Source organism: Cupressus sempervirens, chromosome 9, assembly GCF_028749045.1.
Source record: "Cupressus sempervirens isolate cs-2001-9-10 chromosome 9, ASM2874904v1, whole genome shotgun sequence".
Classification (NCBI taxonomy): domain Eukaryota; kingdom Viridiplantae; phylum Streptophyta; class Pinopsida; order Cupressales; family Cupressaceae; genus Cupressus; species Cupressus sempervirens.
The window spans coordinates 107,479,015-107,502,233 of record NC_143126.1 but is presented as its reverse complement, the minus strand read 5'-3'; the positions used below and the strand labels follow the sequence as shown (position 1 = coordinate 107,502,233).

At 32.3% G+C, this 23,219-nt stretch overlaps 1 pseudogene; it reads right to left on the bottom strand.

Moving 5' to 3' along the window:
* Positions 1 to 14,063: 14,063 nt before the first annotated feature.
* Positions 14,064 to 23,039, bottom strand: LOC149537789 (putative amidase At4g34880; annotated as a pseudogene).
* Positions 23,040 to 23,219: the final 180 nt, after the last annotated feature.

Here is a 23,219-nt window from a genome sequence, read left to right as displayed (position 1 = left end):
CTTCTCAACTGGATTATAGTGTACCTCATGTACAGATTCATATGCAATGACTTCAATACTCTACTGCATCAACTTGATTGATTTTCAACTTGTCATAGGTTGATGCATCATTTTAAACTTTATTTTAGTGAACTTCAGATAGAGGAGTGATCCCTAACTTACCTCTGAGATACAAGAATGTATCCTTAGGTAATGGCTTTGTGAATATGTCAGCAATTTGTTCCTTTGTATGCACATATTCTAGTTTGATCTCCTTGTCCTGCACCGATTCTCTGACAAAATGATATTTTATTGCTATGTGCTTGGTCTTGGAATGCATTACTGGATTCTTGGATATGTTGATTGCACTAGTATTGTCACAGAACATAACAACTGGTTCTTTGATTTCCATCTTCATTCCTTGTAATAACTATTTAAACCAAACAATGTTGGAACAATTTACTGCTGCAGCAACATACTATGCCTCTGCTGTGGATTGGGATTTACAATTTTTCTTTTTGCTTTTCCAAGAAACCAATCTCTTTCCAAGAAAGAATGCTCCTCCACTTGTGTCTTTTCTATCATCAAGATTCCCTGCCTAATTAGCATCAATAAAAAATTTCAAATCCAAATTACCTCCAAATTTGTACCATAGCCCATAATCTTCAGTTCCTTTCAAATATCTCATTATTCTCTTGATCGCCATCAGGTGAGTTTCTCTTGGGTTTGCTGAAAATCTTGCAACAATACCAACTGCGAGAGCAATATTTGGCCTGGTATGAACTACATACTACAATTTTCCAATCATAGATCTATACAATGTTTGATCTACCTCTTTGGATTCATCATCTTTTGTAAGTTTCAATCTAGTACACATGGGAGTACCAACAGGTTTACAGTCCTCCATACCAAACTTTTTCAATATCTCCTTGATGTATTTTGACAGAGTGATGAAGATGTCATTTTTATTCTGTTGGATTTGAAGACCAACAAAGAATTTTATCTCACCAAACATAGACATTTCAAACTCCTTGTTCATTTGTTCTAAAAATTCTTTGCAAAGATCATCATGCTCTGTGAAAACAGTATCATCTACAAATATTTTTGCCAAGACAATCTTATTATCTGGACCTTCCTTTATATACAAGCTACTATTATCATTAGCTTTTTGAAAACCAATCTTAATAAGATAATTATGCAATCGTTCATACCATGCTCTAGGAGCTTGTTTCAGACCATACAGTGCCTTGTGTAGTTTGCAGACCATGTTCCTTTTATCTGGATCAACAAAACCTTCAGGTTGTTCAATGTAAACTTCTTCATCCAGTATTCCATTGAGAAATTCTGACTTGACATCCATTTGATAAAGTTTGAATCCTTTGTGAGTAGCATATGCAAGTAAGGTTCCGACTCCTTCCAATCTTGCAACAGGAGCAAAAGTTTCTCCATAATCTATACCTTCTTCTTGTGAGTATCATTTGCATACCAATTTAACTTTTTTTCTAGATACCTTACCATCTTCAGTCAACTTGTTTCTAAATACCCACTTGGTTCCAATTATATTCTTGTCTTTGGGCCTGAGTACAAGAGTCCATGTCTTGTTTTTCTCTATCTGTTATATTTCTTCATTCATTGCCTCAATCCAACTATCATTCGCTAGTGCATCCTTAATACTTCTAGGTTCAAAATCAACAAGTAGACAAGTATTTTTCAACTTACTTCTTGTCAAGGTTCCTTCAGATTTGTCTCCAATGATATGATCTGGTGCATGATGTCTTCTGACATATTTTGCTAATACAGGTTCCTTGCCTCTTAAATGAATTTCATTATTATCCTTTTGTTCTTCAGATTCTTGCTGTTCTGGCTCGGTAGATATTGGCTTGGTTGATTCAGACTTGGTAGACACTTGCTCGGTAGTGTCTGAGAGTTGCTGAGACTCGGTTTGAACTATTTGCAACTCGGTTACTGAAGACTCAAGAGTTGAGGATTCTTGAGTGAACGGTATACTTGGGATAGTATCTGGTTCAATGTAAACAAATCTCTTGTAGTCTTCAGGTACCTTTTTTCTTTCTTCTTCTAATTTGTTTGCAAACTCATCAATTTTCACATGTGCACTTTCTATGACCTTTTGAGTGGATAGATTTAAACATCTATATGCTTTGCTTTTGCAAGAATATCCCAAAAATATTTCTTCATCACCTTTTACATCAAATTTCCCTTTTCAAGATTCTTTCATGATATAACATTTTCTTCCAAATACTTTCAGATAACTTACATTGGGTTTGTGGCCATACCATAATTCATAGGGAGTCTTGAATGAGTCCTTTTTCAGCTGTACTCGGTTTAATGTATGAACTGCAGTGCTGATGGCTTCCTTCCAGTATTTGATAGCAATGTTCTTTTCTATCATCAGGGTTCTTGCACAATCCATAATGGATCTATTTATTCTTTCAGCTATTCCATTTTGTTCTGGAGTTCTTGGTGCTGATACCTATCTTTTAATACCTCTTTCAATGCAGAAGTTATTGAATTCATGTGAAATGAATTCACCACCTCTGTCTGACCTTAAACATTTCAGTCTTTTTCTTGTTTCTTTTTCTACTCTTGCCAAATACCATTTAAATTTTTCAAATGCTTCTGATTTATTTCTTAGATACATGACAGTCATCATTCTTGAGTAATCATCAACAAAGAGAATGAAAAATTTCTCTCCAGTATAGCTTTCTATTCCAATAGGTCCACATAAATCAGTATGCACAATTTCTAATATATCTTCAAATTGATAGTTTTTACTTTTAAAACTAGTCCTTCCCATTTTACCAATCTGATAGTTCTTGCATAGACCAACCTCAGGTTTCTTAATGTTAGGAATGCCTCTTACTTTCTTGAATTTGTTTATTTTTATCAAATTATCAAAATTGACATGACACAACCTTTTATGCCATAACCAACTCTCTTCAATTTGAGCAATAAAACATGAGCATTCACCAAGTTCTAGATAGAATAAGTTACCTCTAGTTTGGGTGCCAGATCCTATCAGTTTTCCTTGCTCATTCAACAGTCTTGCCTTTCCATGCATGAATTCCACCTTGAATCTAGTATTGAGTAACTGTGCCACACTTAGCAAATTATGTTTGAGTCCTTCAACCCAATAGGCATTGTTACAAACAAGTTCTTTGGTTAGACAGATTCTTCCTCTTCCTTTTATGAAACACGTTTCATTATTACCAAACCTTACACTGCCACCATCATAATCTTCAAACTGATCAAACTTAGTTTTATCACCAGTCATATGATGTGAGCAACCACTATCTATAATCCATGTATCATTCTTACTTATATGAGAGATAAGAGCAATTTTATCTTCCTCATCATTGTCAAAATCATCTTTAACAGCAATATAAACAATTTCATCCTCATTATTATCAGAATATTTAGAATTTTCAGCCATGAAACATGATTTCTTACCTTTTTTCTTGAATGATTTGAAATCTTTCTTGCTATTCCATTTATGATCCTTCTTTTCATCATTGCTCTACTTGTTCGGGCACCTAGCTGCAATATGACCAATTTCTTCACATGAAAAACATATTAGAGGAAATTTACCTTTATATTTTCCTCTGCCTCTGGAGTATTTTCTTGCTAGAAGAGCTTCAATTACTTCAAGATCACTGTCTGAGCTTAGATCTGATTCATCTTCACTTTCTGGCTGAAGTTTCTTTTTGTTTTTCTCCTTGAGTGAAAGTTTGATCTCAAATGCTGATTCCATGTTCTTGGAAGCTGGAACATAGTTGTCAAAGTTATCTAGTTCAAATGCAGTTAATCTCCCAACTATGGCCTCAAGATTTATCTGATGATTTGCTTCACATCTTCTTTCCTGAATTGCAGACACTCTAATTGCATAAATAGAAAGCAAGGTTCTAAGAACTTTTCTTACAACTATTTCTCCTTTGATGCCACCACCAGCTACCCTGATTGCACTTACACATGCTTTAACTCTTTCAACATACTTTGCAATGTTTTCATCTTCTCTCATCTTCATTTGATCAAATTGTCCTCTTAGACTTTTTTCTTTTTCTCTTCTCACATTGCCATCCCCTCCATAGATTTCTTTTAGCTTGTTCCACATGTCAAAGGTGATTTTGCAGTCCTTAATGTCATCAAATTCTTCATAGCTGAGAGCAGATGCTATGTCTATCATCATGTTGTTGTGAGTTTTCTTTTCAGCAATATCATTGACTGACATTGTGCTAGAAGGTTCTTCATATTCTTCTTCAAGGTATTTTAGTCCAGTATCACCAACAGTAGCCAGATGAAGTTTCATCAGTCCTTGCCATGCTGAGAAGTTATCTCTATTAAGTTTTGGAATTTCTCTTTTGTAAGACATCTTGATCTTTTGCTTAGATCCTTGAAATCTTCTCCTGCAAGTACCGAAAGCTCTGATACCAATTGTTGGAAATGAGAATGAAATAACTGAGAGGGGGAGGGGGTGAATCAATTACTTCAAAAACATTTCACATTCCCTTAGATGTCTAAAAGTTTGATCTATTTTACAGATTACTGAAACTTGATATTGCAGCAAATAATAACAATCATTAAGAACTGATATCAAATCAATTCAGCAAACTCCAACACTAGAGATACCGGATTTAACGTGGAAACCTAATATGGGAAAAACCACCAATGTAACTAGTTACTATTTTTCACTCTTCTAAAGTGAGCCCTGTTAGGAGCCAACCCTATTAAAGGTTACAAAAAATACACTGTTAGGTGTGACCCTGTTAGAGGATTTAATCACCCTGTTAGGAGTGGCCTTGCTAGAGGTCTTTAGAGCAATTCAATTGAACTGTCACCTTGTTAGAGGATTTACAATAGGGCTGTTAAACCCACTCTGTTAAGAGATTTTGAGTTCACTGTTACAATGGTTAGAAAGAAACAATGAAGTGACCTGATATAATGTGCAACTTATCTTTGCTGATTGTAGATCTCTGTTATGCTTGACTGGATCCTTACTAATCACATACAACTGTGCAGCTCCTTCAATGCATCTGATCTTCCATCACACTTTTTCAACATTTGCTTATATGTTCAATATTCGCACTCTTATGCATCAAATTCTTGCTTGTATCGAATTCACAGCTTGATCTTTTATATATATACCTTACAAATTATCTTAGTCAGCTAAGAATTAAAAACCAACAAATCTCTTTACTGGCTGACACTGCTTGGTTAATACTATTCAAAAAATAATTCCTGTGTTAACCGATTGAGCTCGATTAATATAGCAAACTTCGTGACATCCCTTCAATCACTAGGAGAACTCGGTAAGTATAGGTGACCGAGTGAGCTCAGTAGAAACTATTTTTGCCAAATTCCCTTTGGACACCGAGTGAACTCGATAAGCACTGACTTTCCTTTGCTTACCTTCCTATCTTGGTAAAAACTAACTTTTCTTTGGTTACCTTCCCAACTCGGTAAACACTAACTTTTCTTTGGTTACCTTCTCAACTTGGTAAACACTTTGTCACAGTTTCCTTCAATCACTGAGTGGGCTCGATAAGTACTGAACTTCCTTCGTTAACCAAGCTAGCTCGATAGAAGCTATCTTTACAATGTAATATTCAGCAATTCTTGGTAGACTCTGTAAACGACTATGCTTACCTTCTGAGCTCGGTAGACTATGTCTGATGACTGATATGACATTTGTGTAACATCAAAGACAACACTCAATTAACCAATTGTATCCAACAATGGACATGTCTCCAATTTGCATCTGACAATTCTACACCATTGAACTAATTGACACTCTTGCTCCTAAAGCTAACTCTACTTCCCAACTAACATCCTATCTAACTGCCACTAGCCTACAATGCTCCACCACATATGGAGATATAAAAGAGTTAGTAGCTCTGGAATCAAATAAAACTACAACCATATGGCCTTGTATAATACCTATAGCCTTGATAACTATGGCTTGATGCTCAACCTGGCAGTTGTCAACAACTGCAATAACTCTTTGGGATCTACCCATGTCACCAACTGTTGGCTTTGAAAAAGCCCCTCTCTATCCACTAGATGCCTATTCCTACAAACAACCTCTAGCAATATGACCCATGCCACCATAGGTGTAGTATGGTCCCCAAGTATAAGATCATGCACCCTATGATCCAGACTATTGTGGGCCTCCTAACATACTAGATCCACTGTATCCACCCCTAGAAGACTATTGAGTCTTCATTGATTGTGACTGTGGGGCCTGTACTTTTTGATCCTACTTGGGACCTTGTGACTGCCACTACTTGGGCTTGGAGCCCTTATAACCCTGAGAAGTTTTCTACTGCTTCTACTATGATTTTGCCTGTTGAGACTGTTGGCCCTTAGAGGACCCTACTATGTAGTTTTGATTCCCTTTCCAAGGGTGTTTTTGTTGGGTAGAGTTTCAGTTCTAAGACTGATCCTGAGACTCCTGCCTACCTCAAGTATCCTTTGCAACTAGTGCTATCTCCACTACCTATCTAAAGGTGGTAGGGAAGGCCATCCAAACTAGACCCTGAAGTGACAAGTTTAGACCCATGATAAAGTGATGCACTCACAATTTCTCATCCTTCATGTATTCCACATAAGGAAGGAGCTTGACAAACCTACTCTCATACTAAGTTACTGTAAGACCTCTTTGATATAGAGAATGAAACTCCTCTATCTGCTTCTGTTTGAAATGCTTTGATAGGTACCTCTCTCAAAATCTCTCTAAGAATGACTCCCATGTGAGGGTATCCATCCTCACTCCTCCTATAGTCTCCTCTTGATGCCACCAATTGGAGGCATCTCCTCTAAACAGATGGATTGCTAGACATGCCTTTAGATTACTCCCATAAGGACATAATCCAAAGCACCACTATAGGCTCTACAACTAGGTCTCTACTACTATCCCCTCAGTGGAACTGGTAAATAATGGTGGCTCGAGTTGAATTAATTCCTTGATATCATCTCCTATATGACGAGGAGGTCTTTCAAGTGGGGGTCCTCTTTGGTGTCTTGACTCACCCACGTGCTCACCCTATCCCTCTATCTGTCTTAATGGGGGACTCCTAGTCCTCTCTCAGGCTCCAGGTCTGCCTCCTTTGGGTCCCTCTGCTTCCACTATGGGAATCTACTGACCTGGATTACCTACAAGTACTACCCTCTACTGAACTACACCAATCAAAGTCCAAAGTGCATCTATAATGTCTTGGTTGAGGTTTGGTGGTGGTGGAGATGGTGGTGGAGGTGGTGGTGGTCCATCCTCTTGTCCCACTCTACAACCCCTAGCCCTACAACCTCTACCTTGCCGGTTGCTTTGAGTAATAGGAGGCATCTACACAATTAAATGTTTGAGTTATGTTTTGGAAGCATAATGGTTTAAGGTTCCTAGTGTTGAAACATAGGCTCTCAGACCAAAATTTCATGCACAAAATATTTGGGAAAAAACACGCCAATTTTTTTGTTTTTTGAGAACAATTAAACTTACTAGGTTCACTAGGGTACAAGAGATTGAAATCTTAAACTAAAACATACTAAGGCAACTAATATTTAAAATATTTATACTAACCAAACTTATAGTACATTACTAATGAATCTAATATTTATTACAACTAAATTTTTAACTAAAATAAATATTAAAACAATCAACACAAAAACAACTAACTAAACTCACTACAAATCTAAGTAATATTACAACAAAATCTAATATCTAGCCAATACTAACAAATACTAAAAACTTAAATGATAACACTAATCTTAACCTATACTAAACTAAAACTAATCCTAACATTAATACTAAACTAGCATTAAATCTAACTAGATCTTAAACTAAAATAAATAAAAGAAAAAACATGATACTTAAACTAAATTTACTTGAAATATACTAGAAACTTTCTAAATACCAATACTACTAACTAAACAAAAATGTAACTAACATTAAAATAAACTAAACTATGCTGAATCTACCCATGTGATTTCCATCCCAAATCCCTAACACCGCCTACCCCCTTATCACCCATGTGGCACCCAACTAAAACATTAACTACCCTTACTCCCCATTACCTCAGCACTTCTCAAGTGCTTTCCAAAGGCACTCTACCCAAAGCAAACAAGTGCAGACCAACCTCAAGTAAAGGCTCAAGAAAAGTGGTGATGAATGGTAACAAGGGTGGAAGAATACTTAAACAAATAACACTTCAACTTGCTCCCTCCATAATCTATTCACGAGAATCTAGGTGGCTACGAATTTTATGAGAGATGATTGAGGACTGCACCATCATTAATGTGCCTAACATGTGGAGGAAAAGACTTTGCAATTCCCAAAGTCATAGAAGACTTCTCCCATACTTAAAACAATGGAATTGCAATCACATACAACTTTAACACCAAGGTAAAAAAAGTGTGCACCAAAGGGGATGGCAGCAACATTTATGACAAAAAAATTTATGGGTAGATTTTAGGATATTTAGGATACTAGGTTATAAAGTATTTTATATTATTATTATTTTGAATGATATTAGATATTTTATGATATTAAATATATAAGGGAATCTTACAAGATTCTCTATTACCAAAGGGAGAATTAAATTTGTTCTCCATACAAAAACCAGAGAGTTTTTGCTCTCTTGGTTCAAATTTTATTTAAGTCTTTATTTTTCTAAGTATAAATTTTGAAGTTGATTTATTAACCAAGAGGGGTTATCTATTTTTTTTCAAGGTAAATCTAATAGGACTTGTTACAAACTAAATATACCAAGAATTTAAATGATCCATTTTAACAACAATGTAGGAATTGTGTTGTTTTCAATAATCATGAAACTAAACCTACGTTCATAACATAGTTTTCATTTCAACATATATGAAACTTGAATTTTGCCTAATTAAACATCATCATTTCATCTTATTTTTTATTTGCATCTATATGATGAAAAATTACAAAATATCATGAGAAGCAATAATACTCAATCACTATTTTATTGACAACCTGATTCAAAGGCTCAACCAAGAAAGAATCAGGAAGAAAACTCAAAATCATTGCCATTACAACAAGGTTATTAATTAAAATTTACTTCATGGCCCTTATCAAGGGACCCATATCATTTTTTTCAATACATTGCTAAGATAGTGGAGGGAACAAAATCTGACTAGGTGACAAACAAACATAACAAGAAACTAAATCAGACATTAATATCCATTCTAGGTTTCCACAATAGGATTCAAAATTGAATCAAAACTAGGGAAAGGTGGATTTTTCCAACAGGATATGTTAGACACAACATGAAAATAGATGCCCAATCAGGGCTATAATTCAAGAACTTCTGTTCTTCCATTCTTACATGCCAAAACTTATACGAGGTTTGTGCTAATGGGTAGGGGCCCATAATACTCTACCCTCTCTCCCTCTTCTCATCCTGAGAAGAGACTCTACACTATTGGAGTCCAACTAAATACCTTTCCCAAAATTTCCCACTTCTTCCCCATCCAAGGGTGAGTAATTCCAAAAAACCCATACAAGAAAACTTCAAAATTCAAACAAAAACATGAAAGAAAAGCATTCAAGAAAACATAGTTTCAATCCTTCCCAAAAATACCCAACATACATACAAGCATACCAAAAAACAATCACAATAGTATAAGCATGAAACAAGCATGAACAATCTGAAAAAGGGAGATGAAGAACTCCTACCTTCACAAAGAGGTTATGGTAAATGATCAAATTGAGAAGAGATTTTCCTTCCTTTCCTTCAATATTCCAAGACTTCTCTCCAAAAGTAGAGATTGGGTAACAACCAAAACTACTCCAAAAAGGGCCTCTAAATAATATCCAAACTCATCCACCAAAAGGGAAATAACTTCCCCCACCCACTTAAAAATCTAGAATTTTCTAACCCAACCAAACCTAAGGTTAATCTCTAAGTGGAGTTGAGGTTATGCAACTCATGGTAACCACTTTCAATTTTCGGACAAAGGCAAAAATAGACTTTTTGAGTGACCTCAAAAGTCAACAAAAGGGGGTTACGGGGTGGAAAATGCCCCCAACCCATACCCATACCCCTTGGGTATAAAGATTTCATGTTTTAAGGCCTTAGGAATTAAGTAGGGACCAAACAAAAGCTTGGAATATTTAGGACCATCTAACAACTCCAAAATGCAGATTAAGCTCTAATCTAGATTAGGGTAACTAAACTCAATTAAAAAAAACATTAGAAAAAATGATACTAACTTAATCCTACTTAGGTCCAAGGGTTACTCAGATAACCCTAACTAGCATGTTGGAATGCATATGCAAATTCACGAGTGTTAAGTGACACTATAAAAACATAGTTACGAAACATTGACATTTACTAATCACAGAAACATACACTCATACATCTCACAATACAATTAAGTTACGAACAACAAGGTTTCCATGAATTGCACATAGGGATCAATTATGTTCCTCCATCAGGTTTCTTGGCTAAAATATCCTACACACTCATTGCACATGTCAGTAGTCCCATAAAATCACATGCACATATGTATATATGTATCAAGAAATCAAATAAATTAACACATACATCTTTCAAATCAAATTAGGGTTTTCTCTCGTCCTAATCATTTTCTTAATCATTAAAATTTCATAATCAAAGTGTTAATCTTGCATTTACTTATTTCATCAACATACATATTCATAAAATATTAAATGACGAACTCAAATATCTGAAAGTAAACATCACACAACATGAAATAATATAATATGTTCAAGTATTTGATAATGTCTCAACATCTCAAGTTGTGAGTATCAAAATAATAATAATGTATCACTATGCTATAATGGGTCGGGGCGATCCCCCACACACACACACACATATATATAATACTTATGTTTCTTAATTACTTTTGAACATTCAATTACATTATGTAATTATGATATAATTACTAAACACTGCTAAATAAAGAATACTTAAATATCAAATATTTTAAGATATTTTTTCTTAAGTACTTCAATTACTATTTTAGTTTTTTTAGATAAAAATAAAACTATTTTAACTATTTATAATTAATAGATTTATATAAAATAAACTTTCTATTTTTAATAGGCTACATGAAGAGTTATGAGGGAAGTGATAAAAAAACCCAACTACTTTCTATATTCTTCAACCCATGAGTAATTAAGTGCATGAGAGGATGGATCAATAAGAGGTTGAAATGAAGGGTAATTATTATGTGTTGTGATTAATTATTATTATTAATTGAGTGTGAATAGATTCGAACCCAAGACCTCTTTGATAGGAGGCTCACAATTTATCATTGTGTTGTACGCTCTTGGCTTTACTTGAACACGAGAAAAAAATAATGGAGATCAAACCTTTTTTTAGTGAGTTCATGGTCTTTTTGTTGGTAGATGCATTATATGACATGTTCCTTTCATTTAGCCTTAAAACCTCCTAGTATGATGAAGATTAATACTCATTTAAGTTTCCTTCTAGCAAATCTTAGGGCTCATACTTAATAATATGTCATGTCAATCAACAAGGGATTCAAGGTAAGATTATTTTGTATTTAATTTATTTTGAGGATATTGTTTAGGATGATTTAAAATGCCGATGACTCACACATGCCATTATTATTTAGAAAAAATCATATAGTTTTCTGTCTTTTGCATTTCAACAAATCTTGGAGTAGAGCATTTTTCAACTTTAAATCTATAAAATGTTTCAAACATGTTATCTTTACCATCCAATGTGTAGATCCAATTTTTTTCATAAAATGTACAAATACACATTTATCAACAACTAAACTACATGATTTTCTCAAACATTTATTTAAATGCATCATGTTTATGTTGAATTTTAATATTTTCTCAAATGATTAGTCATGGCTCTATTGCTAATCTAATTATAATAAATATTTCAAGATATTTACTAATAATTAATATATAATAGATTAATACTTTTGTCTTATATAATCATCTCCACATCTTATTATAGAATTGTGCTATGAATATATTACTCCTAGACTATTTCATGACATTTTTGAATATGTAATGTCTATCTAAATGTCACATTTTTTGAAGTATATTTCTAATGACATATTTTCTTAAAGCCCAATTTTATAATAAATAGTAAAATTATAAACTATAATCAAATCTGTATTAGAAATATAAAACAAAATGCAAAAATATAAATATCATAGCTCTTTTTTAATCAAGCACATATTAACCTTTTGAGAGGTCAGCTCAATATGGATGTTGCCCTATCTGACAATGGTAACTTATATATAATACAATGGTAATAGTATATGCACAACATAAATACATATTAATTAATAGGGTTTTAAAAAGGTTTGAAGAAATTTTTTAGACGAAGAGAGACATATCCATTTCTCATTTGTTAGAATCAGGGGCTTTGTGATAGTAAATTGGCCACATCAAAGCATGAAGAAAATTATTTTTGCTAAAATTTATAATTGAAAAAATTCTCTCCTTTCATGGACAAGATGGAAAATTTTTACCATGCATAGATGTGTTTTATTTGATGCTAGAAAGATATGTCATCTATAATTTTTATAACTATTAAATGGTGGAAGAAACTTATGAAGAAGAACCGTCAGTAGGTGTGAAATCCAAATCCAACAACCATCGCCTTTCATCCTCTCTATGTGTGTCATTATGGAAGATTTAGAATAGAGTGATGGGAATCAATAAAACTATTAAAGAACTTTCCATTGTATAAAGCTACAATGATTTGATTTATCTAGAAATTCTTTTTGTAGTGTTTCAAAAGAACTTGGAAATCTTATTTTTTTGGAGCTCTCATCCTTTCTAATAACAAACTATCTGGAAGGATTGATGACATTATTGGAAGGCTTTCTCATTTGAAAAAACTATAGATGGGTGGAAATTACTTTTCAAGAAATGTGCCACTAGAGCTCAGTGAACTTATAGGTTTGTAGATTGCTTTAAATCTAAGTTGGAATAGCTTGTTTTGGTAGATAATAGTTGAACTAGATAACCTGAGTTTGTTAAGATCTATATATCTCAATAATAATCAATTTTTTTTATCAACTTCCCCCTTCATTTGCTAAACTTTCAAGTTTTATAGTATGCAATATTTCATATAGTAATCTTACCAGGCTATTTCCTAATATAACTATATTTCACAAGATGCCTTTTAGCTATTTCATTGAAAACCAATCACTTTGTGGAGTATTTCTTTTGAATGCATGTCAATGCTCATATTCATGGCTATCTATATTTTCTTTTGAATTAACTAAAACATCATTGGCCAAATCATGGCAATATATGTTGCAATGTTAGGAGGAATTTCATAGTTTATTATTGGTAGCATTTGTTTTTTTCTTAGGCATCTAGTGTGTGTGATTGTCCCTTTTTAAGGTCATCATCTTGTTACTTAAGTGGTTTATTTTTTCCCACAAGAGGGATTTACACACCAAAATCTAGTAAAAGCCACAAATAATTTATATGAGGATGTTGTTATCGGTAGAGAAGCATGTGGAACAATATATAAAAAAACTATGCCTTTAGGAGTATTGATTTTTGTAAAAAAATTAGCTTCATAAGGAGAAGGAAGTAAATTAAAAAAATGATTCAAGTCGAGATCTCTACCCTTGGTAAAATGAGACATTGCAATATTTTAAATCTATATGGTCTTTTTTTATCATTAGGAATTGAATCTTCTTTTGTATGAGTATATGCTGAAAGGAAGCTTAGGCAAACTACTTCATGGAAAGTCATCTATATTGGATTGGGAACTAGATACAAAATTAATCTAGGAGTAGTAGAGGGCTGTCCTATTTACATCATGACTATAAACCACATATTATTCATTGAGATATAGAGTCCAATAATATTCTACTTGACAATAACTTTGAAGCTCATGTGTGAGATTTTGGACTTTCCAAGATGATCGATGTGCCATATTCTAAAAAATAGAGAATCTACTACAACTTGTATGCATTAACAATAGTTATATAGTTTGTTACTATATATGTTTGTGTTTCAGAAATTGGAAATGATACTTCTAGTTTAGGGATAGCCATGAAGCTATAGATTGATAGGCTATTCATTCCTTGAATAAAGGATTTTTCCTCACTTTGGTAGATTGTTCAAATGCATAGGCAATTTCAATGAGAGTAAGTTTTGAACCTTATTTCCCACCAAAATATATGATAAAGGGAATACCAACTTTATTGTAACTTGTAGGCACATTTATTCTAGGATACCTTGCAAAACCCAAGACATCATAGATCCTAGGATACCCTACAAAGCCAAGGACATCATAGATCCACATATCAAGGGCCACAAAAAAATCAAGTTTATTTTCTCTTAAGGCCTTATCTACTCCATTTATTGTTAGCTTGTGGTTTCTTCTAGGAGCCTTTCTATATTGTTGTGCATTTAAGTCTAATGTGTTCTAGAGATAGGAGGAAATTGTACCGCCCATACTTCAAAATCTCTTCCCAGTACAAAAATAAGGTAAAACATACTAAATTTCATGAGAAGTTTACAATGAAACTATACAAAATATAGTGGAAGAGAGATAAAGTGGGCAAAGAAATGGAGAGTTCTCAAGTAATTATGGATCACTTCTAAGAAAATTAGTGCATTTCTTTTGGCATATAAAATGAAGAGATTGCATGTTCATGTCAATGGCTAAAACTTAAAATACATATGCTTTGAAATTCTAGTTAAAAAAAAAAAAATCAATGCTTCTAATAAATATAAATATATACTTTTGGTCCTAATGAGCAAGGGATATGATGAGATTGGGATGAAACCTTTATGAGCTATGTAGGTCATTGCCAATCACATAGGACTTGGCATTGCATGGTTGACATTTGAAGATCAGGTGGTGTTGTTATTAGCTACTTGATGTTAAAATAATGTCTTAAATTTGAATATATATTGTTAACATTCATGGTATCATCACTATTGATCTTACCTACCAATATGTTGTCTTTCAGGAACTTGTTTTTTGGTCCATAATGTTGGTCCTAATTGAAAACTTGTGAGTGATATAATAAATATCATCTTGCAAATAAAGGTGAATTTTTTATTCTTCTTTATAATATCAAGCTCTTGTGATTTATTATCTTGGGATTGACTATTTCTTGCTTATTCAATTATTCAAATTTACATAGGAATAAATAATAATGATTTGTGAACTTGAAGAGCAATAGTGTTGATTTTATAGGTGTGTAGTTTTACAATTTTTTATAGATTCATGGAATTGATTTTTACTTTCTTGATTGAATTTTGCCTATGAAATTTGATCTCATTAGATTCATTTTTCAAAAAGAAAAATATTGTAAAGAATGCAATAAAAGTTTCATGGAGAGGACCAGTGGAGATGGTGGTGATAGTCTAGAAGATTTGGGCTCTTCTCAGCCTTACCCTTCTACCTTACCTTGAATTCCAAAGACATGATCTTGCAAAATATTTGTGTTGTAAATACAACTTTTGAATTAAGATGATAATATATTTCTAGGTATTATTATATATGCATTAATCTAATGACATGCATGCCATTTTTTTTGAAGATTTTAGTATAGCTATTTGTAGGCTATAAGAATTTGAACATTAGAAAAAATAATTCAAGTGAAGAAATATGTAATATGGAAAATATGGGTTATATTTATATTTTCCTAATATATTCTTCAAGGAATTCACATTTAAATTTTGGCTATGAAAGGTAGTGCTATAATATTACTCTATTGTCTTTAAGATCCAATGGAAGAAGAAGCACTCAAGAATCATTTTGAGATAACTATGTAGATTGGACAACAACAACATGTCTAAAAGACTCATGTCAGATGTTCCCTCTAGTAATGGAGAATTATAATTAGTGATAATTTTTAGTGGACATGATTTTCCATGATGACTTAATGTAGCCTTCACCTAGAAGAGCCTGAGAGGTATAGTTTTATATGCATACCTTGGAAGAGTGACATTTTATCAATTGTTGAATTTTGAAACTTAGATTCCCTCCATTTAATTTCTATTTGGTGTTAAAGATAATTGTTAAAAAATTTCTTCTATTAAGTAATCTTTAACCTAGAAATAAAAATTTAAATAATTAGTACTATCCTTTTAAGGAAGATTACATATCTATAACCTTCACCACTTATTCCTTTCCTACTTATGTCTTCATTTGTAGCTTCTATATTGCTATCTCAATAATTTTTAGTGATCTATTTGATGGTGAGAGGGAGATAAACTGGGTAGAGAAGGGGAGCTATGAAGGGAGGGAGTGAAGGAGGGGGGAAGATTCTACATGCTTAGCATATTTTAATTGAAAGATATGATATCATCCAATGTGCGAATAAGAGACTAGAGGAGCTTCAAAAGGTAGATATTAAGATCATGTTTAAATCATACCCTTGAACTATTTCTACCATGTTGTTGCTTATATTCCAGAGATTACTAAAAATAGGATTTTTCACAATAGTCACACATTTTTTCCTACATGATGATACACCAATAGTGTTTAAATCCATTTTTATTTCTCAAAGAAGAATACATGTTCTCTAAAAAGTTGGTTTGAAATCTCAAAGTACATCCCTTGGGTTTAGCTCATTTATTGCAATGTAAAGTATTTTTCTACTTACAAAAAATGCAAGGTTACCTCATAGATGTGAGATGCCTCTCAGAGTTTATTGTTGCACATGATTTAGACTACATAAATTGTCTTTGAATAATACCCAACTTCTTTCCCTATAACCCATCATTCTTGAGAAACTTCTTATACCACCTCTTGGAATAAACTAAGTTGCACTTCTTGTGGCTTGGTGATCTCACACATCATACCCAATAATTTCATCTAGTAAGTAAACTACATCTACCACATTTTTGCAAATGGGCCTATTAACAACATATACAATCTAGGTATCCAATCTTATTCTATCACTAGGAAAACATTTACATCAAATATAATAACATTGAAATCATGATTTTCTCTATTGTGTAGAGGTAATAGAATCAGATGTCAACGATATTTAGAAATAAAATAGTATAGTTAGTGGTTGAAATCTATTGATGAGCTTAATGGGCTTTCTAATAAATGGTTTATAAGGCACAACACTTGGTGAAGGTTTTGCAAATGGGGGTGCAGGTAGAGTGGGTTTAACCATGGACAAAACTCCATAGGAAACATAACAATAGTTATGTTTAACATGGGGTTGTTTTGTGAAGATTCAAACTACATAAAACCTCAAAATTATAAGTAAAATAATTTTAGCATTAATATATTACAGCTCCATTTTTTGTTGGATTAGAGATGGCACAAAGGGTGAACTATATTTATTAATATCAAACTCAACTAATTTAAAATTCTAATTCTCTTGAGTTTTTGGTTTAGGTACAAGAGTTTTCTAATACTTTACCCCAATTTGGTGTGGCTATTTTCATTTTTTACATATATATTTGGTACAATAGTTTTTATAGCTGCATTGTGTATTATGGCTAATTATTTTTATTTTAATGTCAAGTGTTAAAGATAATTGACACAGTGGTTTGCCTTCTTTTAATGTGTGATTCGTATTGTTGGCCTATTAGATTTGGTTAGTACTATATCCTTTGATATAGGAGATACTGCTAAAGGGGAAGCTTTGTCTTGCCTTGTGTGAAACTAGGAAAAAGTAAATAACAAGCATGCTGAAATAATCAGAAAGCTAGGAAAATTAACATATGTTGGGCTGACTAGTATTTTAAGCATTGAAAAATTATTTATGAGGGTTAGCCCATATAATTATGGGCTATTTTTAATGGGGCCAGCCCAAACCTTTTTGAGAATATTTTTTAATAATATTAATCTATTTATAAAAGGCTGATACATATGATGCTAAAAACTTGAGGGTGTAGCATGCTCATGCAAATAAATCCTCAAACCTTCAAATACTTAATTGGTGAAGAATTTTGACATTTCTTCTACATCTACATTTAGGGCATATTGATAAAAAAAAATTATTTCTCTTGACATCCTCAAGATTAACTTGAGATACTGATAGGCCTAGTGGCTCTAGAATCAAACTATTGGACCTAGAACCATTTTCCTGCCTATACTTTGAACAAATTTTTACATGTAAAGAATTCTTCCACCTTTCTGACACCAGCAACATTTTTTACTAATGCACATTCTTAGGTCATAATGAAGAAGACTAAGATTATGCAAGAATTTCAAAGCCTCAAAACACTTGATAGTAGTTAGTTAGAGTCTTGGTATATGATTCTTTTCCACACTCTATTGAGTTTGTAAAATTCAAAAAAGTGTTCCTTTAAAAGATTGTATGAAATAAACAAGTGTTAATTATAGTAGTAGTAGCAATGTACACATAGTTGGTGGTACTTGTTAGAAAGGCCATGCTTGTTTACTAATTTTGGAAGCTTTTCTTCTTCAATTTACTAATTAAATTTTTTTTTTGCTACTATAGAGTCAAGATTTTTAATTACCAAATAGCACCTAGCAATCATAACATTCAAAATTATGTGACATTCTTTAACTCTCTTACAAGTACTTCCCTTTCTTATTAGACAAGATCTAAAGATCAAATGTTTCAAACTAGCCTTGTTGTGCCTTGATCTGCAAATCTTGAATACTAAATTTCAATGTCGGAACCCTATGAATTATATGATGCATTAGTATATTCCTGCAAATCTTGAGCACTTTACTTCCTTGTGACCATGTCAATGACATAGTTTTGAGGCCATATTTTACAAGAGTCCCAGCATATAATATCAATAATTCCAACAAATGACAAGGAAGATTACAACCACTCTAGTAATTTCTTCCAAACATAAATTGTAAGAAACAATTTGTAACCATTTTTTATAACATATACTCATTGAATATTTGGATTAGATCCTAAAGATATCTCACCTTCCTTAAATAAGAGCACTCTAGTTTTTTTTATTTGATTTTGTTGATTTGTTAGTGTATATTGATATGTTGTTCAAACTCTTCCAAGCATATGCACTAGATCATATCTTTTCTAATATCCCTATATTGTTACATCAATGATATATTTTCTACTAGTAGGGTTTAACAATCATATCTTCATGCAAGTTCTCATGCCTAGTCAAAAGAAAGGAATTACTTTTTCTTCTAGAGTTTGTTTCAATTGTGATTCTTCTACTTAATTTCAATTTTGAATTGGAGTTTTCATAATCATAAATAAAGTATTGTATGGATTTCTCAAAAAGGTATAAGAAATAATAGATAAATTCCTTATCCTTAGCCTGAGCTTTATCTTGAAGCTTCTTTAATAATTTTCATTATTTCAACATATCCCTTGTAGACATTATATCCAACCAATCAACTATCTAATTGAAAACTTCCAATTCTAAAAATTACTAGCACTATTATTGCAAGGTTTCTTCAAATGCTCATGTAGTTATAATATTTTAATTATCAATAATCATAGACTTTTATTTGTATTCTAACTTATGAAATGGATGGGAAAAGTTAATAACCTCAATAACAACCTTTGTATTACCTGAAAAATGGAAGTCTAAATTTCACATAATCTGGGCTCCATCACATAGTGAGTGTAGTAAGGCTATCAAATTGTCCTATCATGGAAGACATATCTTACTAAAGAAAATTATTCCATCTTTATTAGTCCTCCACTAAAGAGATATACTTGAAGCTCATAAACTCTTGTGCCAATAATCAAAGGACTTCATGACTAATCATAAAGTAAAACAAAATATTTTGAAATATAATGGTCTTTGTTAAGATCAAGATTTTGAAAATTCTCCACCTCTATATGCTTGTTACCAAGCTCTTCTCTATCACCTAAAATTGAGGCCTCTATCTGTGACACATCAATAGAAATTAAGACCTCTATCACCTAAAATTGAGACCTCTATCTGTGACACATCAATAGAAATGGGAGACATCAATAGAAATTGAGACCTCTATTTGTGAAACATCAATAGAATTGGGACACATTATAAGAAATTGAAACAAAATATTTTGAAATATGATGGTCTTTGTTAAGATCAAGATTTTGAAAATTCTCCACCTCTATATGCTTGTTACCAAGCTCTTCTCTATCACCTAAAATTGAGACCTCTATCTGTGACACATCAATAGAAATGGGAATATTTTTATGAAAGTGCATTCATTCATGTTGTCTTGTTGATGAGACTTAAACTCAATTAATTTTTCCAATAATTGTCCACCAACAAGAAACATCAGTTGTATACAGTAGCAAAAATCCCAAGGAACAAAGCATCTGTTGTATGCTTAGATCAACACAATCAAATTCCTTAGCAATAAAATCACTATCTCCTTGATCAATCTAGTTCAATTAATTGTAAACTCAAGCAATTTGCACTCTTCAAATGTAGAGATAAACCCACAAATACTTCATTTTTTAGAGATGAGATTCAATGTTTAATTTTTTTCTCTAGCATCTCCACTAGGCAATTTATTCCCTACAACATGTGCTATAGGAAACACCACCTACATATTAGACATAAAAAATTGCTCTAGATACAATCCTTGAATAGGTACAAAAACACATAAACTTATTAAACACACATGAACATGAACTTAAAGATGGAAAGCATTAGCCATACAAATTGTAGCCAAAGATATGCTTGATCTTATATCCTTGGTTAAGTTTTAAAGTCAGATTATATTGGCTTAAACATGAAAAATAAATAACTAGAAATATTCTTTGTTTATGGCAATATTAAATCTAAAACAAAATTGCATAGTATATGCCCAAATCAAATCCAATGAAATCAAATAGTGAAAAGCCAAAAAATTCTTATTTTTTTAAAGAGAGAGAAGATAATCTAGTTACCTATTCTTTTTCCTTGATTGCACCTTTCCATGTCTTTTATCAACTCTAATTACCTTTGCTATTTGTGATTGTTTTTTATTATTAGCTTGTTCACTACTTATTTTTACTTAATTGTTGACTTAAGATTCCTTCCTTAGACTTATTTATTCTTATCCATTGCTACATGACTTGCAATCCTTTGCATTTATGACAAGATTTTCTTATTGAGGTGGTGCTATTCCAATGTTTTCAGTTTGTTGTTGCAAGTTAAATAGATATCATTTGATATCATTTTCCTCTTGAATGTTGATTGTTGCTTTTTCAATAAGTGCTTATGCTAATTGGTTTGATATAAATATTTGATTACTAAAGAGTAATATTGGTCAATTATTATCCTTATTTTCCTTCTAGATTTTATCTCTATCCAACATATTGATTAGAGATTTTATGTCCAAGGGCTTCAAATATTGGTAAAGAAAATATTTTACGGTTAAGAAATTAGAAGAGAAGATAAAATATTTCTTCCTTGTTGTTTGAAGAATGGAGATAGAGTGTGAAATAGAAATTGATTATTTTAGCAAGAATTTTTAGAGTAGAGATGATAGAGTTTCTCTATCTCTTACAGAAATTGCTAGTAAAATCATCACTTGTAAAGGTAAAATATTATCTTTCATTCTAAAATCTATATTTATTGTCAATTTTCATGCCTCAAGATTGATGAGTTTTCTAACAATTAGTCCTATTGTTGTTCTTTCTCAGGATTGTTTAGTTGTGGTAGCATGGAGGGATAAGGAACTATTGGTAACATGAGATGTCTAGGCAGCAAGTTTTTTAATGGTCCTTAACACAAGATGGGATAAAAAGCTAAACACTTTTAGCACCCACCTAAGCATAAAAGAGAGGAAATGTTTGATCCTTTAGTACCTCCATATGTTAAAAGGTGAGTATTTCAATTGATTATGTTTTGTAGTTCTTAATAGATGTGACTTTGTAATAGGGTTTGATGTTTTTATTTAATGAAAATGTCTATTTTCTTGACATAAATTGCATAATCATTTGTATTTTTTTCTGAGAAGTTAGCACAAGAAACAATACTTATGTGTTGCCAAAGTGCTCCAATTATATTTTATAAGAGCCTATTAATACAAAAATTTAGAGAAGTGTAATTGACATGAAATATAATTTTAAAATGCTTGAACAGAATAATTTAAAATTTTTGAATTGTTATTGATAAAGATTTAGATTATTATTTTTCATAATAACCAAAATTTGTGTTGTTTGAGAATAGTTTATCATGTTATAGTGACCATGAAGATGGTAAATCTAATGTTGGGAAGAGAACTTTGTCAATTTTTTGCATTATTTTTTAAATGGTACTAGCTCAACGGAAGAGCACCAACTTTATAAGTAGGAGGATAGTGGTTCAATTCCATCGTGCCCTAATATGACTAAATTAATGATTAAATAAACTATCAAATAAACTACCAGATATATTACCAAATATACTACCATTTATACTACCAAATATACTACCAAATAAACCACCATAGAAACTACCAAGTAACAACAATAAATGACTAAATCAATGACCTAATCAATTATTAAAATAGTTTAGTCATAAATTTGGTTGGAAGATAAATGACTGACAATAAACTACCATTGGTCATGTGATCAAAATTAGTCACATATCTACAATTTTTAGTAGTTTATTTAGTAATATATTATTGTTTTTGTACTAATGTTATTCAAGCCTTGAAGAGAGGAAGAAAGAAAGTTGAGAAAATCTTGAAGGAAACCAAGAAGACAAGCTCTCTTATTTTGTTGACAGAAGGAAAAGAACATGTCATTGAGTAAGAGGAAGGAGAGGAGGAACATGAAGAGGAAGAAAACCTAAAGAGTAGGAGCCTCCCAAGAAAAAGGGGAAGGTCATCATAACCAAACTTGTCAAAACCTCTCTTGTAGTCTTCGAAAGGAGATCTACAAAATCCAAGAAGAAAAAATTACAGGATGAACATGAAAAACAAGAAGTAGTCTTTAGGAGGTCCTCCCCTACCTTTAAAGAAAGATTAAAAAGACAAAAATGGAGGAGGCATAACATACTTTCAAATTCCTCAAGTATGAAACAAGAACTAAGGAATAACAGAAACTAATTGAAAAAGCCTTAGTGACTAAGATAGAAAAGTGGAAGTACTCTCCAAAGGAATTGACCAAGGAATTTCTTGATACCTTACTGATCTCAGCTGTGCCATAATGGGATAATGTAGTAAACATTTCCAAGGACATTAGAGAACAAAATTTTAGACAACTTATGTCAAGTCCTTCTAAAAAGGAAATGAAAGAATCATTGAAGGAGAATGAACACAATTTAACCCCCAGATTCAATGCATTGTTGACTTTTTCAAAAGATATTGAATCAAATGTGAAGTCAA